Raw genomic sequence first — 27,558 nt, 5'->3', positions numbered from 1 at the left:
CGCTTCATAACATTAAGGTTGAACCACATGGACTATTTTAATGATCTCTTTACTACCCTTCTTGGCAAGTAATTACAGAGAGAATTTTCATTTTTGGGTAAACTTACCCTTTAAGTGGTCATTTGTGTAAATGAAACTCAATTAGATAATGACAAGATATTTCAATTGGATTTAATTTTATTCATATTGTTGGTTTTGATATCATTTGAATGGTTTTATGTTTATAGTAAGTGTAAATCTGGGTCATTTCCGTCTAGTCAAATTATGGGAAAACATTTTTATATCTCACTTCATTTGAATTTATTTGTTTATAGACTGTAATTACACATTTAGACTATATCAGTAGTTTAAAGTTGGGCTGTACTCTGATCTTCACGTGAATTATTAATGAAGCAAAACTCTTTACAGGATCCCTAAATTCCTTAAAGGATTTTGTTTAAACTTTAACTGGAATAAATATATTTGAACATGATTAGCCTGTGGTTTCATGCATACTTTATTAACACGTTCTTTTGAAAGTGAATAAAAGTTAATACATGTTATTTTTGCAATTTTTGATAGTAAATAAACATATTTATTAAAATTAGTATTTTATTAAAAGTCTTTTTTAACCTTCTAACACTGTTGGAAAAGTTCTGAAAGTCCTGAAAACCTGAAGTCCTGTAGCATAACTGACCCAAGTGGCACATGATTTGATATAAAGAACGTCACTGCAGTATAAGAGCAAGGACATCAATGCACGTGCGTGTGTGTGTGTGTGTGTGTGTGTGTGTGTGTGTGTGTGTGTGTGTGTGTGTGTGTGTGTGTGTGTGTGTGTGTGTGTGTGTGTGTGTGTGTGTGTGTGTGTGTGTGTGTGTGTGTGTGATGATATATTTTGAGAGACATCAGTCTGAAGCTTTCAAATGCTGGATACCCTCTTCCACTGAGCAAATCAATAGAGTATTAGCAACTCAGAGCCAACTGTGTGTCTGTGTCTCCCTGAGGGGAATCCAGCTCTGCTTTAACTGGTGACTGCTGGAGACTCACTTTCTAACACTTTCCCTTTCCCTGGACACCTGCGATACTCTTCAGAGGTGAGAAAGTGTGCAAGAGAAGAGGTAAGGGACAATGACAGATATTCAGGGTTGTAACAAGATGAGAACACTGAAATCATACTGTAATATGCACCACATTGATAAGATCAAATCTCAGTTGTGAGGAAGCTATAATAGTCAAGCCAATTTTGCAGACTATAGTCAAGCTACCCTTTTGAATAAGCAAACTGAAGCCTGGTGGTGTGATTTATTATTTTACGGTTGTTGCTTGTCAGTTTGTGCAGTATGATATGACCCCATTACCTGCTTTGGGTAAAAGCATACTGTGCAACATCACATATAATTTATGTCAGACTATACATCTATATACTATACAGACTATACTATACAGAATATACATCTCAGTTAAGAAATCATGACTGACTGTTTGAGTCTGGAGTGAGTTAGGGCTTTGTAAAACAAGACTATGTACTCTAAAAAATGCTGTCAAATATGGACCAACTCAACTGTTGGTTTAAATTTTCTTAATTCAATTTTAAACCCAAACATGGTTTAAAACAACCCAGCATTTTTTAGAGTGTGACTTCTCAGAAATCAGAACCAGTGGGCAGGCAAGGGAGGTACAGTCTACCCAAAATTTTGAGGTGAAAATGGGAGAAGGATGATTTAAGGTTAATACAATTCCCAGTTATTAATTTTATGTTTCAGAACGTGTATTTCTTGCTTGTAATTTCACCAATGTAACTGCGCTCTTCCCCAAACACGCCGAAATTGCCAATGTAATTACAAAAGTTTGGAAAACTGTGTTAAGGTGAGTCTGAGGGGATAGAGAAGGGGATTGGGAGGCAAATCCATAGCCGGAGACTTGTGCCTCAATTGGTAAAAAACAGTCAATCACCATTGAGTATTTCACTTTTAGCGATTAGGAGCATTGAGGAAAGAAACATGGCAGAGGAGGCTAGCCTCCCTTGGTATGTCAAACAATCACTGAAGAGACGTAAATTACGTGATATTAATTTGAACTGTAGCAAATTAGCTCTATGAAATATTAATAATCAATAATAACTGGTTATAATTGATTATGAATATTTGGATCAGTTAATATAATTAACTTACTGCCGTAAATTAATATTACAATCAATTAACCTGTTTGTCCCATGAACACTCAGGATTAATTGTTTATTAACTCTAAGAAATGTACATCTCAACAGAGCTGGGTAGGTCTGCATTTAGTTATTTTGCCCCCTATAGGCCTATATGGAACAAATTGCACATCAAACTTCAGATAAACAATCTTGTGTCCCTGGCCCATTTTAAAAATGTATTGGAGGATTTATATGATGTTTTATGTGTTTGTGATTGTTTTTGTTGATTTGGATGTCTTCATTGTGTATGTATTTTTCATTGTGTGATATTGTATATGTTTATATGTTTCACAGGGCTCAGCTGAAAAAGAGATCTCGGTCTCAGTCTGGTTCCCTGTTAAAATAATAAAAATAATAATTCCGGGGCATGGGAAAATGTCTTTCTTAAAGGGGTGGTTGATTATGATTTCACTTTTCTAACTTTAGTTAGTGTGTAATGTTGCTGTTTGAGCATAAACAACATCTGCAAAGTTACAATACTCAAAGTTCAAAGCAAAGGAAGATATTTGCTTTTAAAGAAAAGGACTACAACAAATGGCTGGTTGGGACTACACGACATTCCTCCCGGGTTAGTGACATCACTAACCCTAGAATTTACATAAACCCCGCCCCCGGGAACACGCAGTCCATGTTGAGAAGAGGAAAAGTTGCTGTATAAGAGTACATTTGTGAGTCAGCTCAAACTTTAGCATCCATCTTTTCACATGCAATAGAAAGTCACTCTGTGTGCATCTCACAACAGTTCCTATATGAGCGATTTATAGATTTATCATGACAGAATATCTTAATTGAAGATAGTTAACTCCACATCAGCAACATAATTCATCAACTAACCATTCAGAGACGTCCTGTTGCATTCTACATGTTGTCACTTCTTCTTGAGTCTCTCCATCTTTGTCTGACTCCGTTTTAACATTAAAGGCAGAACAGTTTCTGTCATTTTAGTGTGTCTGCATGAGGTAATAGCAGCTGCTAACACACAGGAGCTCTTGAAACCCTGCCCTCTGCAGCAGCTCATTTGCATTTAAAGGGCCAGGCACAAAACGGTGCGTTTTTGCAAACCCTCAAAAAGTGACAACTTTAACTTGCTATATAAAAATTAGGCTTGGGCGGTATTCGAATTTTGATACCGTCAAACCGCCTCCCTATTTTACCGGGGTATACGGTATTACCGTGACTAATTAAAAATTATGACATAATGGGCTCAGACGGCGTCACCAAACTGTTGGCTTGTGCCTACACCGTTCAGAAACTGAATGCCAGATCGGGCAAAAAAACAACAACAAAAAAATCACGCCCAACCCCTGCACGTTGTGTCTGAGTCAGGCCAACGGCATTAACTGTTATTATGAGCCGTAGCCCACCATTATTCAACATAATATCTGTGTGCGTGCAACAAGCAAGAAGTGCCTTTGTAATCCGGTGACGCGTATTGATTTTTATTAATAAAACTTGTCTGCAAAGATGGAAGTTGACGATCGCCATCTCTGTAGTGAACGCGCCTATAGAGAGAAATGCACATCATTACACAATCAGAGAGTGGCCTTTTTCTTTTCGTTTTGAATTGTTTCGTTTAAAGAAATTGACGATCGGCATCTCCGTAGTGAACGCTATAGAGAGAAATGCACATCATGGATTACAGAGAGTAGGCTAGTCTATTTATTTTCGTTTTGAATGGTTTCGTTTACTGAAATTGACGATCGCATCTCCGTATGAACGCGCCTAGAGAGAAATGCACATCGTGGATTACTTAGCCTAATCAGTGAGTAGCCTATTTCTTTCGTTTTGAATTGTTTCGTTTAAAGAAATTGACGATCGCCAGCTCTGTAGTGAACGCTATAGATAGAAATGCACACCATTGATTAATCAGACTATATTTCTTTTCGTTTTGAATTGTTTCGTTTAATGAAATTGACGATCGCATCTCTGTATTAACGAGAGAAATGCACATCATGGATTACTTAGCCTAATCAGTGAGTTGCCTATTTCTTTCGTTTTTAATTGTTTCGTTTAAAGAAATTTCAAGCTTTATTTATTTGTCATGTCTGTGAGGCATAGCCTACACTGAGTTTTTTATGAGATTTCAATGCAAGTGACCGCGGCATGCCCATCATGTCATGATTATATTAAATCCAGGCAATTGGTTGATGAAAATTTTATTAAAATTTAGATACAATTTATACAAAACGAAATTCATTTTAAAGAGGCCTTTTACAAAACTAAATTTATTGAAGTGGTCAAATCGTCTGACTCCCGATGCATCCCATCTTATTTGTGCTGTTCACTTTTCATAATCAACAAAGATGGAAAAAATAACATTATAATATTTTAACAAATACGAAACTTAAATCGCTTATGCATCCTGGCAGCAGTGAGTGGGCGGTTGTTTCGGAGATGCGACGTTAGAGGTGTTTACATCTCGCGCGGTCACCTTTTTATTGCACAATTTACAAATTGCCTCGTCAGTATTTACCGCCTCTCCCTTCTCATTCGGTTGGAACCAGAAATATTGCCAAACTGCAACCACACAAGCATTTTTTAGGCAATAAATAAATTATATATATTATAGGCTATATAAGTGCCGGTAATGACGGTATTGAAACTGATACCGGTGCTATTTTAAGATCCCGCGGTATCCGATATTACCGTAATACCGCCCAACCCTAATAAAAATATCTGTGGGGTATTTTGCGCTAAAACTTCACACACACACTCTGGGGACATCATAGATATATTTTACATCTTGTGAAAAGGGCATTTTACCACCCCTTTAATTTACAGTACTACTAAGAGCAGTAGCAAAAATCTATATGATTAGTGACTCCAGTTATGAGCTTGAGACACGGACAACTTTACGTGTGACATGAACAAGATTTTATTAACTGGTCTAAACACTTAAACTACTCTAACATACACACACATACACACATACATGCATACAGTTTACCAAGGGAAAGAGAGGTGAAGCAGAATACAGGAAGGCAAGAAATTATAGCATTGTTTGAAATTCAGCAGATCAACAGCCTTGAGCAAACCATCAGTTTAGTTCTAATACGCCCTTCTTTAAAACCCCTTACCAGTCGGCCCCAATTTTGGCAAGTGATGCATACATGACATACCCAAAATAAAAAGGTTGCTGCTCATAAGTCATTCTGAATAGACACATAACCAACATATATTTAGAAAGCCAACCCTTGAGAGTTTACAGTTCAAGACTGTTATTAATATTGAGATATATAAGCTCAAACATAAAAACAAAAACAACAAATATGAAGAATATATTTATTAAATGTATAAAAATATTATGTGAATGTAGTATAGCAACTTATAACCACAACTAAAGTGTAGCCACAATTGTTGTCATGCTTCATTTCAAATCTGAGTATGATATCTCTAAAATTATGCATTTTATGAAGCCTATTGTGAGACCATGTCAGGGGAGACTTTGGGGAAGTGTCAGAGAAGGCTAACAAGATTCTCATCAAATATTTTATTGCCCTGTAAACACCCATTTACAGTCTCTGACTAATGTCTGGCGAGGAGAACTGGCCCCATTCATGTTCTATTCATTTAAATCGACCAACCTTTCACACCTCTGCCGGTATGAGATTTAATCTTCATTATTCTTTTATCCTTATTCTTTTGTTTGAATTCAGCCATTATAGCCTTTCTTCTGGCATAATGCTTAGCCATCGACACCTAATGTAATCCCCCTATACACGAATAATCCACCCATTAACTTAACCCTCGTGGTGTTCAAAACCCTATAACACCTGTGTTGTTCCCAGTCAAAAATGACCGGCCTATAATAAATAGCTTATAAATCACTCATTATACCATATTTTCACCGAATCTTGGATTCAATCTTTTTGCCAACTTGTTCTCTTTCAATTAGGACTGGTTTTATATTTCAATTTGCATCTGAATAATCGTAAGCCTCATTTATTTGAGAGTAGGCATCTCATTTTTTGAGTAAAAATAATAATAAATAATAATAATTTTGGAAATATTAAATAAAATCTGAAGAAAATTGGCACTGTTGATCACACTAGTCTACTTGAATTTTTCACCAGGAATTTTGTTTTGAAAAACTTTTATTTTGTACAAAATGGTACAGAGTTACACTTATGGTTTTCCACTGGGCCATTGAGGGCCATTGTTTCAATGGGCCATTGAAAGTGAATGGGAAAAACTGAAAAGTTTTCGGGAGCATGTTCATTATGTTTATGTACACATATTTGCATGTGATGGATTATGGTGAGTTTGGGCTCTTTTTAATCTTAACAATCTCATGTAAATAATGATGTGCCATTTTCCACAATTTATGCATGCTTCATTGAGTTATGAGTTAAAACGCGACAAAAGTGCTAGGCTACATCTATATTCAAGGCTCTGTGAGCGCATGTGGGGGTTCGTGTGTTACAACTCCATAAGGAATATCTTTAGATCTGAGTGATGGATTATGCTGAGTTTGGGCTCTTTTTAATTGTGATAGTCTACTGAAAATAATGATGTACATTTTTCTACGATCTGTGCATGCTTCGTGAAGTTATGAGCGAAAACCAAACATGAGTGCTTCATGAGTATATACTTGGCTAGGTGCGTCTGTGGTATTTTTTGTGTTAGAACGCCATGAGGAATATCTTTAGATCTTATTGATGGAATATATTGAGTTTGGGCCATTTTTAATCGTGAGCTCCTGCTGTAATTAACGATGTGTATTTTTTTATGATTGATGTATGTTTCATGAAGATACGAGTAAAAAGGCCAAGTCTAAGCTACCTTGCTTGGCTATGTGAGTCTGTGTGTCTGTGGTATTTTGTTTGTGTTAGAACTCCATGAGGAATATCTTTAGTTCTGAGTGATGGATTATGTTGAGTTTGGACTCATTTTAATTGTAAGCATCTGCTGTAAATAATGATGTGTCATTTTCCACAATCGGAGCATGTTTCACGAAGTTACGTGCGGAAATGTGTCTAAAATTCCATCATCCATATACGGTTTACACATGGGTCTCTTGAAGGGCTTCTTTTACAAAAACCTCGCTCAAGTTTAGTAAAAAAAGCCTGAAACAATTATGCTTGCTGTACTCTACTCATTGAGACCTTTCAAATGACATATGACACAGGACTATCTAAGCTGTATGATGTATTTGACAAATTGCTGAATGTAGTACAAAAAAGTAGTTTATAAATTATGAATTTTTTTTCTTCTATTTATCAGCAAATAACTCAGCACTACTTAGGAGTTTATCAAATTGGCTACATTCATTGTAAATTTCAGACTCTAAGCTTTCAAATGACATCTATTTTAAGTTGATCAAGGTAATAGTTTTGAAAAATATTATGATTATTTATTTCGCAGCTAGGTGGTGCCTGCGGGGGTACACTCTGTTTTAGAGTGATAACTCAGCTCTCGTTAGGATGCATTAACCCTCTGGGGACCAAAAACGCGCCTGCGCGTTTTGCTCGTTTTTTTTTTTAGCAATGAAAAATAAACACAAAATGCTCTGTTAATTTTTATCTTTAATTTTCGTGTTATACATCAATCGATCCTGTTCAGTTTCTATTTTTTTTCTGTATACTCACAATAAAAATAAAGTGTTTTGCTTTTTGACAAATAAAGAAACTTTAACATGATGCGATTTCTGCCTTCTCTCTGTCAGTAAACTCCCATTTGAAACGCGTTCGAAAATGATCTATAACTCCGCGAAAATTCAGTCAAACAGGCAAACAGACCCACGGGCATAAAGCTTGAGATCGCAGCTTTTAAATGAAGTCATTTATATAAAAAACAAATATTATCAGCTTCTGTAATCTGTATAAAAAGAGAGCGATTCCAGTCGAGCTCATTACGAGCTCATTGACTTTAATTCGTTCACGCCTACTCACGGAGCGCGCTATTCACAAGATAATGTGCTAAGCCATCTATGCAAAACAGGTAAACGCCCCCAAGCAAATGCATTAAACGCTTCAAGTTTCATCATTCAGTCACCTGCGCGTTGGGAAGATGACACGGTACACCGGTGCGGAAGCCCTTCAGTTCGTCCTGGATACTAGCGACGAGGAGTCCAGATTTTCATCAGAAGAGGAGCGCGACTACTCTGATGACGACCGTTTGTATTTTGAAGAGCGAATTGATCCAGCCGTGGATAGAATTTCGGATGAGTAAGTATTTATTCTTACTTGCATTAGTTGACAAGCTATTCAAAACATGAGCTTACATAATATACTGGGTGGACTTGCCATCCAGAGTATTGACATTTGATATCTACCTATATTCAACACGATCTAATGAAAGTGCATATCTATACCATGAATTTAATATATCGTACCATTTCAACGTCAAAAATGTTTTTTTTTTTTTTTTTTTGTGTACATATGCTACACCCCTTGGTTAGGAAATTTGTATTTGTATGTGTAGCCTAAATGATATGTTTAGATCATTATGTATGAAAGATAGAATTTAGAAATTATTTTAGAAAGGAGGCCTAGTAGGTGTTTAGATTATATTTTGACTATATAAATGCTGCCTCATTATCATTAACGATGCATGCTCGCAAATATCAGTTGTAAATGTGTGTAAATGTGCTGAAATGTGTAAATATACTCAGTTAATGAAGTGCACAAATGTGTTAGGCTAATGTTTGCGGTGTGCCTCTCCGGTAATGGCCCATTGACACGCATATAGGCTTATTGCACGCGTCTAAAATTATTTACATCAGTTATTCATTATAGACTAATGCTACTATAGTTATATTTATGTAATAATATTCTTCAACTTTTTTAAAAGGAATGTAGCTTCATCAATACCTCCGCCTGCAACTCGGAGTGCGCTTAGCAACACAGTCAGAAATCAGAAAGAGTAAGTACATATTTACCTACTATTTTACAGATGTTAGTTACATTTTGTTTATATACTTAGTGATGATACAAATGTAGCCTATATGTGCCTGTGTGGCTTTGCAACAAATGTGTTGTTATATGCACAATATAACAATTATTGATTGGTAATGTTAATATAAAAGAGCTTATATTGTGTTGCTTTATCAGCATTGCTAAATGTCCATCAGTTATGCATGTGCTGGAATAGTACTCTGTAAAATATATGATAAAAATAGTTTTCAACTTTAAACAAAATTACAATAAAACAGATTGAAAAACAAAACATTTGAATCTCCTCATTCTTTGTTCAGGCTGCCTCACTTGATGGCCCATTAGCACTTGGGGGAGCGTCTATGTCACACCCCTGGTCTGAATCTCATTAATAATGATGACCCATTACCACTCCCACGCATAAACCTCTTCTGACAAAAAAACTGTTTTACAATGTTTAAATCAATGTAGTGTTTTATGTGAACAATTAGGCAGGATGATTTTCACATAATTTTGAAGCTAGAACTCAAAGGGACAACATCAATTAGTCAAAAGTCTTGTGGACACATATTTAATATGTGTTTTGTGTTCTTAAATCAGCAACTTTCATTTTATTTTTTTCCAATAACCATGCATAAACATTATTCTCTTAAAAAAACAAACATCTACATACACGTTGCTCGCATATTATGGTAGCCCTGTTTGTGCTATATAGAGTGAATTTACACCTTTGCCATTAACATGTTTATAAATAACTGAAAAAAGCACAAATATCAAGGCATGTCAGAACATCTCAAGGACCCCAAAAACAGCTTGGTCCCCAGAGGGTTAAAGAGCTGAGATTTTAAGCTTTAAAATGATACCTATTTTGTGTTGTTCCATTCATTGTTTGCATTGGTCTCTCCCATTCACTTTCAATGGCCCATTGAAACAATGGCCCTCAATGGCCCAGTGGAACACTGTAACACTCTCAATATTAGAGATGTCACATCAATAAAATACAAACAGTTCAGTCATCTCACATTGCAAAAGTGATGTGTATTATATAAACACCCAGAAAGTACATACAGATGGTGGACAACCAGAGTGCCTATTACCGCCGCGCCAGCTGCCGCGGCGAAATCACCGCGGCGAAAATAAACCAGCCGCATTTCAAAGTCGTTCCCGAAATGACCGCCAGGTGGCGCAAAGGGACATTGTGCAAAACAGCAGCAATTGCCGTATTTTAAAATGTAAGTGGGTTAAATATAAAACCCTAAGCCTAATAGGCATATTTTTCATATATATAAATAGGCCTATTAGGCTACAACAGAATAGAACCAAAGATAGAATCAATTTTAGAACTGAAAAAATAGAATCAAAAGTTAAAAATAGAGACGATATTAGGAGCAATGACGCGGAATATTTTTACTATTCTATTGAGGAATTAGATAAATGAAGAGCTCTCGTGAGCGATACAATTGCATAGTAATTTATAGTGATTTCAAAAGCAGTCCTTAAAAAAAAAAATACATGGAGTAGTGTGGCATAATTTTTGAGAGATTACTCGGAACGCATTTTAGTTAAGATCCTGGTTTCAATGCCCTTAATGTATAGGCTAGGCTACTGCTTTAAAAAAATGTCACAACGTGTTTTGAGATTGTTTTGAATTAAACATTGAAGTTTAAAATGTAGTGTTTTGGCACACCAGGCCGAGTGGCGTTACGCATTGTTCAAAAATCAGGTTTTATTCTGGCATGTTGAATTGACGTTAAATTTTTTTTTTTTGATTTATTAGATTTAGATTTTAGATTTCGTTAGATTTATTTTTCTCATAACAGCTAAAATAACTAATATATGCCTTGTCTTAATATGACCTACTTAATATAGGCAATAGGCATATAATTTTGTAATAATTTTATTTTATTAAATTGAACAAGCGCAACAATCAGCATTTAATCAAATATTCTAAAAGATGTATTATTAATAATAATGTTATTTCAACATAATATTTCGTTTTTTTCGACATAATGTGTGCGTGCAACAAGCAAGATGTGTATTTGTAAATCCGGTGATGCGTGCATTGATTTTTATCAATAAACTAGTGTTTTCTGACAGTGTCGACTACAACGATGAAGTTGACGATCGCCATATTTGTAGTGAACGCACCTAGAGAGAAATGCACATAAAGACATAATCAGAGAGTAGCCTTTTTCTTTTCGTTTTGAATTATTTCGTTTATTTATTATTTCGTTTGAAGACATTTCAAGCTTTGTGTATTTAAAGACTGGAACGTTAGGCCATGAAGCAACGAGTGAATCGTGGCCGAGTGGTTGAACTTACGTTACGATCATTTAGATGACACGGGTTCGAATCCCGAACTAACTTGGACTACTGATATTTTTATATTAGCCTATTAATGCATTTTATAGTCTATTGTTGATGCAGAGAGATTTGTCTAGTTCTAAAACATAGTTTTTTGCTTATAGCCTATTTACAAAATAAAATCACCATGCATTTCCATTTTACATATATATATATAGCCTATATATATAGGCCTATATGACGTTTAAACGACAAACAATAAAATCAGAACCAGTATTTGCGTTCATGGTTCCAGTGGCAGTAATGCATCCACGGCTTTTCAGAATGTCACAAAGCGTTTTGAGATTGTTTTGAATGAAATATTGAAGTTTATAATTAAGTGTTTTGGCACACCACGACGAGTGGCAAACTCTTTGTTTTGTTTTGCAAACTCCGCTAGCCTGTGGGGGGTTTGGAGAAGGCAATAGTTGCTTTATCGTGGGGGTGCAGGACAGAGGTGTTAATGTTCCGTCTTTCATATGGAGATTGTCGGAGCCAGCCTGCTGAGCAGGCAAAGGCAAAATTCTTCTAAGGATTAATCTCAAAATCTCCAAAAGTCCATAGCCTATGTACAGTAGGCCCTATATCTTATTAAATTATATATTGTAGTTTTATTGATTGTATTTAAAGGTTTTCCACACACAATTTCAATTTAGCAGATACAGAGCTCTTTAATTCGCGACCCACCTCGTTTTATTGTAAGGTGAATTCAGCAAGGCATGTTGTATCTTTGAAGGAACAAAAGCTATTTGTTACCGTTTTTTCTTTCGTGATTTGTGTATGGTGTTTTTTACGCTGAAATGCTTAATTTCGAGAAAGACCCGCCGCGCGCAGTGAGGGAGACCAAACTTACTAAAAAAAAATATCCAGCGCGAGAGAGGCAAAGAAAAACGCCTGTTCTTAATTTATGTTGCTTTGAACTTTTTTCGTTTTGTACCGTTTTAATTTTTTAATTTAGCTGCAATTTCTTTGACAATAGAAATTTAAAATGTTGCAAGAATAAGATTCTGTGTTTCTTATTTTGCATCACAAAGGGAATAAACTCTATCGATGCAAGCCTGTTTAAATAAATAAACTGTCCCGACACTTTATTCATACCTTGAAATGTGCGATGGGTTTTCAAACTTAATTAATTTTCTTTTTCTTTTACATTTTCATTGTTTATTTTTTAATTGAAAGCAATACTGTATTGAAAGTATTTTTCTGATTTGTTCGATCTGTTTTGAAAAATGTCTTCCGTTGCTATGGCCGGGTATCACTGTCAGTCATCTCAATCTCGTGAATGATTCACACACACAAAAAAAATAATTTAGCAGATTAAAGACGAGCTTCATCATCTTCATTTTCTGGTGCAATCGGCTTACAGTCTTCCTTCATCAGACGCAACTGGAATGTTGCAAATTTATGTTGTAATGTACAATTGATAATTAAACAAGACGATTGACTTTAAACAGATGCATATTTAAGCATCAAGAACGGAAAAACATAAACACTGTCGGCTACACTGAGATTCGATCTCAGATCGTTTGAAGCTTCAGGAGGCTATTGTTAATGCTTTGACCACAGAGCTATCGTCTGAATAATCTAGGTCTACTACTGTTTGGTCGGCATTTGAACCGATTTGAATTCGGCCACGAATTTGTTTTGTTTTATTTTGTTTTAAATGTATTTTTACATATTTTTCTTTCGTTAATGTTAACCAATTCTGTTGTAGCATAATAGGCCTATATTTTTTTCCCTAAAAGTTTGTTTTATTCTCTGCTTTGTTTGTTTATATTTTTACATATTCAATCAGTCTCATTTTTTTTTAAATAAACAGATAGGAAACTTACCTTTTAAAATGCCGCAGTTGCTGCTGTTTTGCCCTGTCACTTGCGCCACCCGGTATAGCCTAGTCATTTCGCGAACGACTTTGAAATTCGACTGGTTTATTTTTGCTGCGGCAGTAATAGGCATTGTGGTTGATTATTTATTAAATAATTCAATTGATAATCATAACAACATGTAAGCCTATTTAATTCTGAATATAACAAAGAATGCTTAAACCGACTAACATCGGTTAGAAACTGCAAGTCCTGAAAATGTTTTAATTTTACGTAAGTAAATGACAAGTAACCTATTGACATAGCCTTTCTAAATTATAGAAAAACTGGGCACACAATTTTAACGTGTCTACTTTGTTTAAATTTAATGAATTTGAATTCGTTTAACCACAATATTTATCTTGAATTTATCTGTGGCCTCTCAGCTCAGATTACTGCCGCGGCAGATTACGTCATAAAGAGAATAAACTGACACTTTTCAAAGTCTGTGATTACAGCGCCACTCAGCGGTAAAAGGCAGCAAATACACATCCCAATTTTGCCGCAGCGGGAACGGCGGCGGTAAAAGTCTCATTCTGGTTGTCCACCATCTGTATCAACAATCCAACACATAAACAAAGTCCAACTGGTCAATACTCATCATAGTTCCCATCGTCTTTGCACTGACAAATGAGTCACATAACTCTTACCACAACCTTCATTAGTCCCAGACAAATATACCCCAGTCTTTGGTGCTGCATTGCGTCAAAAAGTCCAATGTCACGAAACACTCCAAAACAACACAAGTAAATCCTGCCAGCGAGGCATGCTGCAAACAAGGATATCCACCTGGTAAGTTTGAGGTCCGTCAATTGGAAGAGTTCCCGGGAAAACAACACCCCACACCTTGGTTCCTACCCCCTTATATACATATGCAATCACCATTCATGAAGAAAACACCAAACAGGAAGAAACAAAAACAGGAAATAATATAAGAGTCCAGCACAGCATTATAGGAAATGGAGTCAAGAACTTCATAGCATTAGAAACCAAGATACAACTTGATAACCTTAATCCAATTTCCATTCTTGCATAACACACTGACATAAATTAAATATAAATATGTAGAGGTGCTACATAGTTCCCTCCCCCAATCTATGACATAGCAGGAATAGGACCATAGTACCTTTTCAAATTAACAACATTAATACTGTCAGCTCTTTCAGGAGAACCCCACTTTATACTGTAGTTTACTGGCCCCAATTTATTTTCCACCCTAGCAGGCCCCTCCCATTTAGGCGCAAGCTTGGCTGAAAACCTGTTAGGAGCACTAGAGATAGGATGAGAACGGAACCAGACCAAATCACCTGGTTTAAACTGCGCATCTTTATGCCGGGCATTGTAATATCTGGCTTGTCTGGCACGTTGCAATCCCACTCTACGTGCTACCTCATCTGCCAATCTTCTTTGTCTGTCTAGCAATGTATAGGCAGCTTCACTCGGAAATGGTGATTTATATAAAAGTCTTTCAAGCGGACCTTTCAAAGATCTTCCAAGCATCAGTTGTGCCGGAGTTACACCAGTCGACTCATGATGTGCTGAGTTAATAGCGAATCTTAGCTCTGGAAGCCACTGATCCCAATTCGAGTGCTTATCTCCAACAAATGAGGCAATCATAGTCTTCAAGGTCTTATTTACTCTTTCGGTTAAATTTGTTTGGGGATGATAGCTAGTTGTTAATTTCTGCCCCACTCCCCAATCTTTACACAGTTCAACCAAAAGATTTGAAGTGAATTGAGGCCCCCTGTCAGATACAAGATATCGAGGCACCCCCCACCTGGTAAATATCTCTTCCTTTAGTATTTTCACTATTTTCGGTGTTGTACCATCTTTTAATGGAAAAAGTTCGACCCATTTTGTATAGTAGTCAACAATTACCAGCAGGATCGTGTTTCTTTTCTTACTTAAAGGAAGAGGACCCATTAGATCAATTCCCAGCGTATGGCTGGGTTCTGTAACTTCAGTTGACTGCATAAGCCCAGACGGTTTGGAATATTCCCCCTTGTATCTCTAGCAAACATTACATGTTTTGACATGTTCACAAACATCTTTGCGAACAGTAGGCCACCAGGCCACCTCTAAGACCCTCATGAGAGTCTTTAATCTGCCTAGATGTCCTCCCAAGGGGTTGTCATGGAAGTACTCCAAGAACGACTTCACCAAGACTTGTGGGACCACCACTTGGAATTTATGCCCATCCTGTTTTAGAGGTACTCGTCGATACAGAATGCCTTGATGTTCCTCCATTTGTATCCTCCCTGGTTTCTGAGGCAGGTCTTGATTACATTTCTTCAATGATGGAATGTCAAGGTCACTAACCTGGGCTTTAGCTATCTCAGACAGATTGTGTGGCAAGTCAGTAGTGAGTTTGGATCTTGTTATAACCATGCAGGGTAACACACCTTCAGAGCGGGCCGGATATATTCTTGAAAGAGCATCTGGTACCTGGTTGAGGCAACCCCGTCGATAGAAAACCTTAAAGCTAAAAGCTTGCAGCCGAAGAATCCACCTTGTCAACCTTGAAGACGTCTTCGGGCAATTAAAGGCCCAAGTCAAGGCTGCATGGTCTGTATAAACTTCAAACTCCACTCCTTCCAAGTAATGCCTCCACTTATCCACAGCCCAGACTACTGCCAAGCACTCTTTCTCGGAAGTTGAATAATTAGTTTCAGCACCCTTTAGCATTCTTGAAGCATAGGCAATCACCTTCTCACCTTCTTCAGTACATTGAGTAAGGACAGCACCTAGCCCCACGTCGCTTGCATCGGTATGTACCTGGAAGGGGAGTGACAAGTTAGGCTGAGATAGCACAGGAGGATTTATAACTGCTCGTTTCAATTGCTCAAAACTGTCCTGACATTCCTGCGTCCAATTCCATCTCACTCCCTACCGCTTCATACGATTTAAAGGCGCAGCAACATCCGCAAACTGAGGTATAAACTTGTGATACCACCCTACAAGTCCTAGAAACCTTTGTAGCGACAGGAGATCACCGGGCACTGGATATTCACTTATGGCTTGGGTTTTGTCAGGATCCACCTCCACACCATTGTCTGACACTATGTGTCCCAAGAACTTCAGCTGACGTTGAAAGAAGTGACACTTCTTCATGTTCAGACTTAATCCTGCTTTACACAATTTCTCCATTACAGCTCTCAAATCGACTAGATGTTGCTCTTTTGTCTTGGAATAAATTATGATATCGTCAATATACACGAAGCAGCTTTTTCCAACAATCTCACTCAATACTGTCTGCATCAACCGTTGGAAAGTGGCTGATGAGTTCCGTGCTCCAAACGGCATGGTCTTAAATTGAAATAGACCTGCTGTAGTAACAAAAGCTGTTTTCTGCTTAGACTCCTCTGCCATCTCCACCTGCCAATAACCCGACTTCAGGTCTAAGGCAGAAAACCACGTCGCCCCGTCCAAGGACTCCAAAATTTCGTGGATCAGGGGCATAGGATAGGCATCTGAAATGGTCTTACTATTTACCTTCCGATAGTCAACACAAAATCGGAACGTTCCATCAGTTTTCTCTACCAGGACAACGGGTGACGACCAAGGAGAGAGAGAGGGTTCAATGATGTTTTCTTTCAACATCTTTTCTACTTCTTCCTCAATAATCTTCTTTTTAAATGGTGAAACTCTATAAGCCCTGGATTTTACTGGAACTTCGTCTGAGGTCTGAATTTGATGTTTTACCACTGAAGTCTTTCCCAACTTTCCTGATGTTACATCCGGCCATTCCTGCATCAGCTGCTGTACCTCAGGAGGGAACAGATCTCCGTCACCCATTCCCGGCACATCCTTCCTGGTTCTTGAAAAGGAATATGATTGTCCCTCAGTTATAGGATAATACAAGCTGAGGTTGCTCCGTGGATGAGAGCTAATCATTTGATTTCCAGATCCTTGGATAAAAGATGGTTGTTGACTACAGATAAAAGGATAATGAGAGTCACCTCTTTTAGAGGGTAGTTTGTAGCAGAGTTGTGAGAAGTCAAAGGTGGCACCAACATGAGTTAAAAAGTCCAATCCCAGAACAACGGGAAAAACCAGGTGGGAGTCTTCCATTATATACACCTTCACCTTCCCTCTTTCTTGGTGCCATTCATACTTCAGCTCAACTTGTCCCTTCGATTGATGCATCTTTCCATCAGCCATCACAAAGTTCTGCTTAACATTCTGAATTTCATCATGCATACCTGCAATCTCCTTCCATCGGCTCTCTTGCATTAGGGTAAAGGCACTTCCCGTATCCACCACAGCCTCAACCTGCCATCCACTCAGCATGATAGGGACCACCAGAAGTGATGCTGGATTAATTTGATTCCGATGGTGATGGCGCTGTATCACTGATAGACCTGCTGACATACTGGGAGCAACGGGTTTGTTAGAGCCTCTTTTATTTATCTTATCTTTTCCAGCTTGGTCATTGACTTTTTGCCAGTAATCTTTTATACTCATACAATCTTTTTCCACCAGGGATCCAATCTTCACTAACTGCTCAACCGAATGTACAGTGCCCCTCAAGGAACCTGCTATTTTGGGGTTGACATTATTGAGGATCTTGTTAACCAACTCTTCCTCACTCAACTCAGGTTTCCATTTTATACACAAAGCTCTGTAATCATATGCAAAGTCTCTGAGCTTTTGTCCAGGTTGCTGCACCATTACTCTCAGCTTCTCCTCCACTTCACTCATATAGTCTGCAGGGAGAAAGGCTGCCATGAAAGCTTCTTTAAATGATTTCCAATCATGGACTGTACACTTTACCGCCCTCCACCAACTCGAGGCTGAACTTTTTAAAACTGTACTCAATGTCCCAAGCAACTCAGGCCATGAAAGAGGTCTTATCTCCATGTAGCTTTCACATCGTTCTATGAAATGCAATACATCCGCAATTTCCATGGATAGTCCAAATTCAGGAAACTCTAGTCTAATCGGAGGATTTGCACAGAAGGAGGATGCACCGGCCAGACCAGACAAGCTATGTGTATTAACCTGAGACACATTACTCACAGGCTCATGGACTTGGGGAGTCGTGGTTCTACTAGTAAGTAACCGTGGAGAAGTAGGGGTACTACAGAACTTAACTTTCAACAGTTTCCTCTCCCATTTCTCATCTCGACGAAGCAAACAATTCACCACTTCCCTTTCCAACCTTTCCAAACCCTGATTATATCTTTCTTCTAATTTGGAGAGACTGATATCGATAAGTTCCCTCAAACTGGTCTCTCTATTTAGAGAGCTATTAATGGCATCAGTTAGTTTAGTTTCTAAAACTTGTATCTGTTCTTTCACATTCCCAACTTCAGTTTTCATTTGCATCATTTCAGTTTGTGACAAAACATTTACAACACTTCTTGTTTCATCATCATCATCATCAGACTCATCTCTATCAGATGTAACATATAATGAACTTAACATAGAAGATATTTCGTTGGTGGAGTTCCTTCTTAATACAAAAGATTCAGCAGAAAAATCTGGCTCTTTACCCTTTTGTTCATTGTTTTGTCCCTCTACTTTCTCCTCATTAACACTCTCCATTATCCCCAATAATATACACACCACTTGCACATAAACAACTTCCCCGTACGGGCCACCAATCTGTAACACTCTCAATATTAGAGATGTCACATCAATAAAATACAAACAGTTCAGTCATCTCACATTGCAAAAGTGATGTGTATTATATAAACACCCAGAAAGTACATATCAACAATCCAACACATAAACAAAGTCCAACTGGTCAATACTCATCATAGTTCCCATCGTCTTTGCACTGACAAATGAGTCACATAACTCTTACCACAACCTTCATTAGTCCCAGACAAATATACCCCAGTCTTTGGTGCTGAATTGCGTCAAAAAGTCCAATGTCACGAAACACTCCAAAACAACACAAGTAAATCCTGCCAGCGAGGCATGCTGCAAACAAGGATATCCACCTGGTAAGTTTGAGGTCCGTCAATTGGAAGAGTTCCCGGGAAAACAACACCCCACACCTTGGTTCCTACCCCCTTATATACATATGCAATCACCATTCATGAAGAAAACACCAAACAGGAAGAAACAAAAACAGGAAATAATATAAGAGTCCAGCACAGCATTATAGGAAATGGAGTCAAGAACTTCATAGCATTAGAAACCAAGATACAACTTGATAACCTTAATCCAATTTCCATTCTTGCATAACACACTGACATAAATTAAATATAAATATGTAGAGGTGCTACAACACCACAAGTGTAACTCTGTACCATTTTGTACAAAATAAAAGTTTTTCAAAACAAAATTCCTGGTGAAAAATTAAAGTAGACTAGTGTGATCAACAGTGCCAATTTTCTTCAGATTTTATTTAATATTTCCAAAATTATTCAAAAATAATGTTTTTTTTTTACTCAAAAAATGAGATGCCTACTCTCAAATAAATGAGGCATACGATTAATCAGATGTAAATAGAAATATAAAACCAGTCCTAATTGAAAGAGAACAAGTGGACAAAAGATTGAATCCAATATTGGGTGATAATACAACATAAGTGATTTATAAGCAATTTTTTTAGGCCGGTCATTTTTGACCGGGAAGACCACAAGTGTGACAATGTGTCATTTTGTACAAAATAAAAGCATTTCAAAAGAAATTTCCTGGTTAAACATTAAAGTAGACTAGTGTGATCAACAGTGCAATTTATTTTCATATTTTTCTCAATATTGCCAAAATTATTAACAAATAATGCTTTTTTCACTCAAAAACTGAGGTGCATAAGCTCGGATAAATGACTCCTACAATTAAACCGTTTGAAAATTAAATACAAAACCAGTCCTAATTGAAAGAAAAAAAGTTGATAAAAAGATTGAATCCAATATTTGGTGATAATATAGCATAACAAGTGATTTATAAGCTATTTTGTGTAGGCCAGTCATTTTTGTCCAGGAACACCACAAGTGTGACTCTGTGTCATTTTGTACAAAATAAAAGCATTTCAAAAGAAATTTCCTGGTTAAACATTAAAGTAGACTAGTGTGATCAACAGTGCAATTTATTTTCATATTTTTTCTCAATATTGCCAAAATGATTAACAAATAATGCTTTTTTCACTCAAAAACTGAGGTGCATAAGCTCGGATAAATGACTCCTACAATTAAACCGTTTGAAAATTAAATACAAAACCAGTCCTAATTGAAAGAAAACAAGATAAAAAGATTGAATCCAATTTTTGGGGATAATACAGCATTAACAAGGGATTTATAAGCTATTTTGTGTAGGCCGGTCATTTTTGACCGGGAACACCATACGTGTAACAAGGTGAAAAAAACAACACAAAAAAAGTAAAAAAATAAAATAAAAAAAACATTTTGGACAAGTTGTTATAGTCACTGTGAACAAAGTCACTAAGTTTCAGTTCAATGCGATAACATTAACTAGTATTTTCAGGAAAAAGAAAATCTTCTGCGGACAAAAATGACCTGAACACCACATGAGGGTTAAGTCTTGTTAGAAAACAAACAACAAAAAACTATTATTGGAACTTTAAATGCGAATTCTTTAAAAAAAATATATATATATTATGGAATAGAAAGCTCCTGCAGCAGGTGCATTAGCACAACAAGTAGCCCCAAGCTACATGACACAATTTAATTTATTAATATTACACTTTTATTTAAAGCTCACTTTAAAACACCATCGAGTATTTGTATCATATTCCGGTCGCGGTTTAAAATGGTTTCAAGTCAAAAAAAGATTTTGAAATATGTTATATTTAGCATTTTATATGAAGCTATGGGCTATGCTTACCTTTACCTTTATTCTTTATTCATATAAAAATACCCCAAATCGCACGAAAATAACACACAAAACACATATACTTCAATCGTGCATTTATTAGCTTCTTGTTTCAGGTGAAGAGATGTCACTTTCGCTTTGTTATCACGGATGTCCAGAATAAGGAAGTGTACACAGGACGCGTCATGCAGAAGAGGTCACGTTGAACCACGTGAGATGATTGACAGCTGTACAGCAAATGATAGATCTCTGAGGTCAAATCTTCCGCAAATCAGGAAGAGGAGACACACATCTTGCTCTGTTCGCCGTCTGAGCTCTTCAGATCGCATAATTCAGTGGAAAATGAATAGAAATTGTTTTCTGTATGACGAAATATTTTACTAGCATGTGATAATTAATCATTATTTCTCCAAATATGCACACCATTGTACTAATATCCCTGGCGGATTCTGTATATTGTATGTATTTGAACACAAATAAACCGGAGAAGACGAGAATGAATGTTGTGTGAGTGATGATTTCTATTCAAAATAACGATCGTTACAGATTAATTATTTTGCACTCCTGGGATAAATAAATAAATTAATGTCACTTCAAACCAGTTTAATCATAAACAGTGGTCAAATATCGAAGCTGGAGTCTTAAACCTTTATTATGATGCTGAGTTTGTCCAGATCAAGTAAGAGTGTGATGTGTTGACGAGTAATGAATTTTGAATAACAATAATCCAGGATCACCAGTGATCCCTGACGGGCAAGGGTTCTTTAAAGGGGTAAGGATACTTAATGTATCAAATAATGAGACTAAGTTTGATACTTGCATGTCTCGTCCATTTGAATTAAACTGTCCTGATGCAATCTGTTGAGGCTCCAGTTGATCTTTGCTGATGTGGTCTTGATGAGAGAGAACCAGTGGTCTTCAGAGTATCTTTGGTGAATGGAAAGACAAGGCCGCAGCCTGGCACAAGCTTGGTGGGTCCTTAGAAGCTTCTAGTTCAGCATCATCTTCACGTCAGCATTTCAGAAAGGGACTAAGCGAGAGCTAAGAGCTGATCAGTGACTTTAAAGTGTGAAGATGGCACAACCTCTGGAGGTGTGTGAGCCAGTAAGAAGATTTCCCTTTGGAGGGAAATTTTACGACCCATTGTGTCCTAGCAGGGCATCTGAATTTGTACTTTCATTGGGTGTTTAAGAAAAGAATCTTTAAAGGGACACTCCACCCATTTGCATTAACCCTCTGAGGTCGGCAAACGCGCCCGCGCGTTTTGCTGGATTTTCTTCACATTGTAGAACTATAAACTTAAATTACTCCGTCATTTATGGTCATACAGAAAAAAGAAATATAAAAAAAGAATCTGTGATATTTCTACTTTTGTATGTGTCCACTTACAATCAAATCAAAACATTGTGCTTTTGTAAAATAAAGAAAATAAACAGGGTGTGCGTTCTGCCTCTCCGTCGCGGTGAACTTTTTTTTCTTGAGCACGTCTATAAACTGAAACAAAACTCAGCGAATACTTGTCACACATTTATGAGCCATATACCTTTATAAACATTTAAGTGTGTACTTTTAAATGATCGTATTCAAACTGAAAACAAATATTCTCTGTTTAAGTAATTTGTATAAAACCAACAAGATGTCCAGCTTCTCAAACGGTTCCTAATTACTTTTAATTTGAACACGCCCACTCGCGCAAAAGACATTCACATGCAAATCTCCACATGGAACGCGAACGCGCTCATTACCTCAAAAACAAAACACCAAAACACTTCACAAGTCTCTGCTTTTCGTCGAGTTTGAAAGACACGCCTGAGCTTACATTGGATTTAGGCTACCTCAGAAGAAGAAGAATGCGATTTGAAGACAAGAAAAATGCGATTTGAAGACAAGAAAGATGTACAAGGTAAGAAATTCTTACATATTAGTTTGTTATTGTTGCATAAATTTCACATTGCAGTTGAACTGTTGCTAGATATATGGTGAATATTGTAATATTTAGACCCGTGTTTACTGTTACTGTGTTTGTGGATATCTGCTCAAACGTAGATATGTATATGGTAACCATAATGTTTTATATTTGAGCGCGATCGCGTTTGAATGTATCATATTTGATACATTCGAAAAGCAAAACGCACCAAACGGCTTCATGTTTTTACTATTATCTCATTTCATATCATCATAACGAATGGAAACATTTGAAGTAACATGATAATCAATATATTTTTCTCTTGCTTAGTTGTTACTGAAATATTTTGGAAGATTTATAGGCTGCTATGGTTATTGTTATTATTATTTTATGCAGCACTGCGCATAGCCTATGCTTACAAGGCACAACAAACCTGGTGTTCATTATATTATTGTCGGAAACATTTGTGTGTTTGTGTGTGTGTATTCTGTGAATATTAAAAAGCAATTTTAACCAGAAAAATCTAAAATGTATTCCCAAAATCGTGCAGGCCTTTCTCTTGATATCAGTATGTTCACTTTTTTTTTCTTTTTCAGGGCCCAGATGCTGAGTCCTGCTGACTTCAACATTCACATCAGTCTCTGTACATGAACATGGTAAAGTGAAAATCAAACACCTTGGAAATGAAAGGTATGTACAATGTTTTTAGGAATGGCACAAAGGTCTCTGTCTTTGGATCATTGGTTATCTTTGGATTATGTTGTGTTGTAAATAAATCAAACAATCTAAAAGCCATTCTTTTTTAAATCTCCTCATTCTTTGTGCAAGGTTGCTCAGAATGACAGGGGCCTGATAGCTCCTAATAGGGCCGTTAGGGGAGTGTCTTTGTCTTTCTCAGGTGTGAAAAACGTACATATTAATGAGCTCCCGCATAAAGCTTTGTGGCACAAAACACGTCGTAAAATTTTTAAATCAATATATTGTCTTATCTGAATGAGGAGTCAGGGTGATTTTCACATCGTTTTAGAGCAAATATTCTAGGCTACGTCATACAATTTTCAAAAGTCTTGTGAAGAAATAATCAGTATGGGTTTCATGGCCTTATTTCAGTGAGAATTTTTTTTTGTATTTTCACAAACCACGCATAAATGTCATTATCTCAAAACTACAAACTTTTACATACATGCTGCTGATATATTATTGTAGCAGAGTTTGTGCTGAATACAGTGTAATCAGACTTTAGCCATGAAAATGTCACAAGTAACAGAAATAAGCACAAATGTCAGAGCATGTCAGAACACCTCCAGGGCCCAGAAAACAGCTCAGACCCCAGAGGGTTAAGCTTTGCATTGTTAGAAACCCAGTCATACTATTGAATGGTCATGCAACACTCTCTCATTTTCCCCTGAGACGGGAGAAATCCGTTATTTACCTTTTACACTTCCTCCTACAATGACGCAAAAATCGTCATTTTGCATCATTGTAGGAGGAAGTGTAAGAGGGGGGGATTTCTGTTGAGACTACAAGCACTAGTTCCTCATCTTTCCCAGGGGGCGGGACCCGCTCACGCTACAGACCTATTACAGATCAGTGGGTGGGACTTTACTCTCTGAAACTGAAAGCAATATCCTCCATCTTGTTTGAAGCTAAGCTAACAGGCGCTGTGGAGACAGATGTAAAGGTATGACAATAGCGGAGGAGAGTGCTCAATATGATATAGAAGAAGAGGATTTCGGAAGTCTGATGCTTGAATCAGGTGTTTGTGGCTACCTTTACAAGTCGCATTATAGCGAAGAGCAGCCGAGGCAGAAGACCTGCCTGCCGCGGACGAGGAGCCCGGACTGGCTCGAGTTAGGGCGGACTGGTGGCGCCGGTGATCTCACTATGCAACTCATAGACTGTAAGATGCAACTACGAACACAGAGATAGAGTCCGTCTGCGGCAAAGAATTCCAACGATGACAATTTCTCCTGGACGAAATCTCTGAATCAGACGAGGACACGGACGTTTGTGTTGAGAACTATCCTAGTTTCGCACCGCATATGTTCTGACTGAACATCCAGGTACCATGCAATAATTCACCTTTTCGAAAGAAATACAAACGAGGAGTAATGCACTAATGAGTTCGTCAACTAACTAGACATTTTGTGTGAATGTGAAATGAATTTCAAGCTCTGGTGGTAGCTAGCCTTGTAGACGGAAGAGTGATTTCTCTTATAGGCAGATATGCGCTTTCTGGATTAGTGGGAGTGGCTTGCGGAGCTGTGCAATGTGGTGCATTGTGGGAGTTGTTGTCTTTCATACAAATGCGTCCTGAAGTTATTTTTTGTCTTTCCTCGGTCACGAAGGCACCAAATTCAAAATTTATTTTACATTTCGACTACATATATGACCCACTTTAAATAAAAAACAATGTTCAAATGGGTGGAATGCCCCTTTAAGATTCTTATAATACTAATGCGTCACAAAGTTAGCAAAACGTAATGTAAATTAACAAATCGGAGACGAAGATTGGATTTTATAGAAACCAAACATGCCACAGATGTGATTTTGGTTAACCATAATATGCAAAGTCTGAAACATTAACCCAATAGAGTTTACAAGAATACAAAAGCCACACCACATAAAAGGAAATCATGAGATGGTAAAATTAGATACACGTTTACACATTTCTCAAGTGTTTATATATAGAATATATAGGATTACAGGGTTTATTTCTCAGAGTTGCGGCTCTCTGGAAATTCCTTTAGGTCGTAAAACTCTTATCAGTCTCAGTATGTCCTGTAACAAGACACCGCGTCCTGCCAGTGTTAGCTTCATTTGGGATGTTAGTTTTTGGGGGAAGTTTCACAGGCCTTGGTTGGGAGAGTGAGTTTGCTGGATTATTCATTAAATAAATGAATAATTTGTGTGTGTCTGATTGGTCCAGACGCTACAGAACTGCTACCGCTCATATACCAACTACGTGTGAAGAGTAGAGATATTGAATATTCGATCACAAACAAATTTACCAAACTACCATTCGAACAACAAGAATTAAAAATGAAGGAAGACTACACGCCTACAGCAATCAGCTTCACTGAATGGCCTAGTGTACACTTTTAGTATAGACTTTTGAAAGGACAGAAGGATGGATTTTTGTTTCTTGCTGTATATGTGTCGGGAAAAAAAATCCTTGAGAGGGGATTCGCCCTCTAAAATTTTGTGTGCCTCCTCTATTTTACAACCCACCAGCCGCCACAAATCAGAACAGATTTGATGCAATTTCATTTAACAACAACTGTAGCATACAGGGAGTGAAAGATAATGAGATATCTATGTTATAAATCATGCAGTCAAGCTGCAACTGAAGGACTCTCCTTTCTCGATCTCTTAGTGAGTGAGATTTTTTTTTTCAAGAAAGTGATACTTTTATTCAGCAAGAACACATTAAAATTATCACAAGACAATAAAGACATTTATAGTGTTACAAAATATTTATATTTCAAATAAATGCTGTTCTTTTCAACTTTCTATTCATCAAAGAATCTTGAAAAGTTTCCCAAAAAATATGAAACAGCACAACTGCTTTCAACATTGATAACAATAAGAACTGTTTCTTAAGCATCAAATTAACATATCAGAATGATTTCTGAAGGATCATTTGACACTGAAGACTGGAGTAATGGCTGCTGAAAATTGTCATTTGCCATTACAGAAATAAATTACATTTTAAAATACATAAAAAACTGTAAGAATATTTTACAATATTACTGTTTATACTATATCTTTGATTAAAAAACAAGTAGAATTTGTGAGTACGAGACATTTCTTTCAAAAACAATCTCACTGACCCTAAAACGTTTGAACACTAGTTTATGTTCTAGATTGGTAGGTAATGGGTAATTTACAATGTATCAGTTAGCATGTACAAATAACTGATCTGAGAATACTATTCACAACTCAAGTAATTTGCCCAAAAATATTATATTATATTATTACAATGTTTGTTAATGAGTCAGTAATGAAAGTAATGATAATGTTATACAGCATACTTTTGTTTTTGAACTCTCGGTTCAGTTATTGGACACATTTTTCTTTCATTAAAAAAAAACTCAACCGTGCCCAGTAATTTTGCTTTCTGTATAAGTCCCAGCACTAAAGAGAAAACTAGAATTTTAAGCTCGCTGGAGGGAGAAAAAAGGTGAAAGTGTATAAAGGTAGAGTTGGAGAGATTGTCTTTGACGGTAGCCATCTGAGGCAGATGAGGGAACCATACCGCAGTTTCTTTCTCACATCTCTGAATAAACACCACCAATAAACAAACAACTGAAGAGCACGAGGCTGAGGGATCCGTTCAGCATCGCGCGACCTCTATAATCCACAAACCCACTGAGACATCTCCACAACAAAGCCCTGCGGCACAGATATAATCAAACATGAATTATTAAGAAATCGAATTAATGAGCCAAATTAAAAGAACCTTTCACACAAAGTGATTGCTATCGTACAGTCTAAATGCCAGCAAACATGTTGGTCACTAGGGTAATGACAAACACACACGTGCACTTTTTTTTTTCTTTTTTAGACTAAAAGGAATGCTATATATACAAAGTGCGTGGAGAATTA

General features: G+C 37.0%; 1 protein-coding gene across 9 annotated transcripts in view; it reads right to left on the bottom strand.

Moving 5' to 3' along the window:
* ptprua (protein tyrosine phosphatase receptor type Ua) overlaps nucleotides 1-27,558 on the bottom strand; it is a 480,983-nt gene that overhangs the window by 246,403 nt on the left and 207,022 nt on the right. The gene's annotated exons all lie outside the window — the stretch shown is intronic.

Source organism: Rutilus rutilus (assembly GCF_951802725.1).
Source record: "Rutilus rutilus genome assembly, chromosome: 11".
Classification (NCBI taxonomy): domain Eukaryota; kingdom Metazoa; phylum Chordata; class Actinopteri; order Cypriniformes; family Leuciscidae; genus Rutilus; species Rutilus rutilus.
Note: the sequence above shows the minus strand (reverse complement) of the source record. Positions and strands in the feature narration are given on the sequence as shown.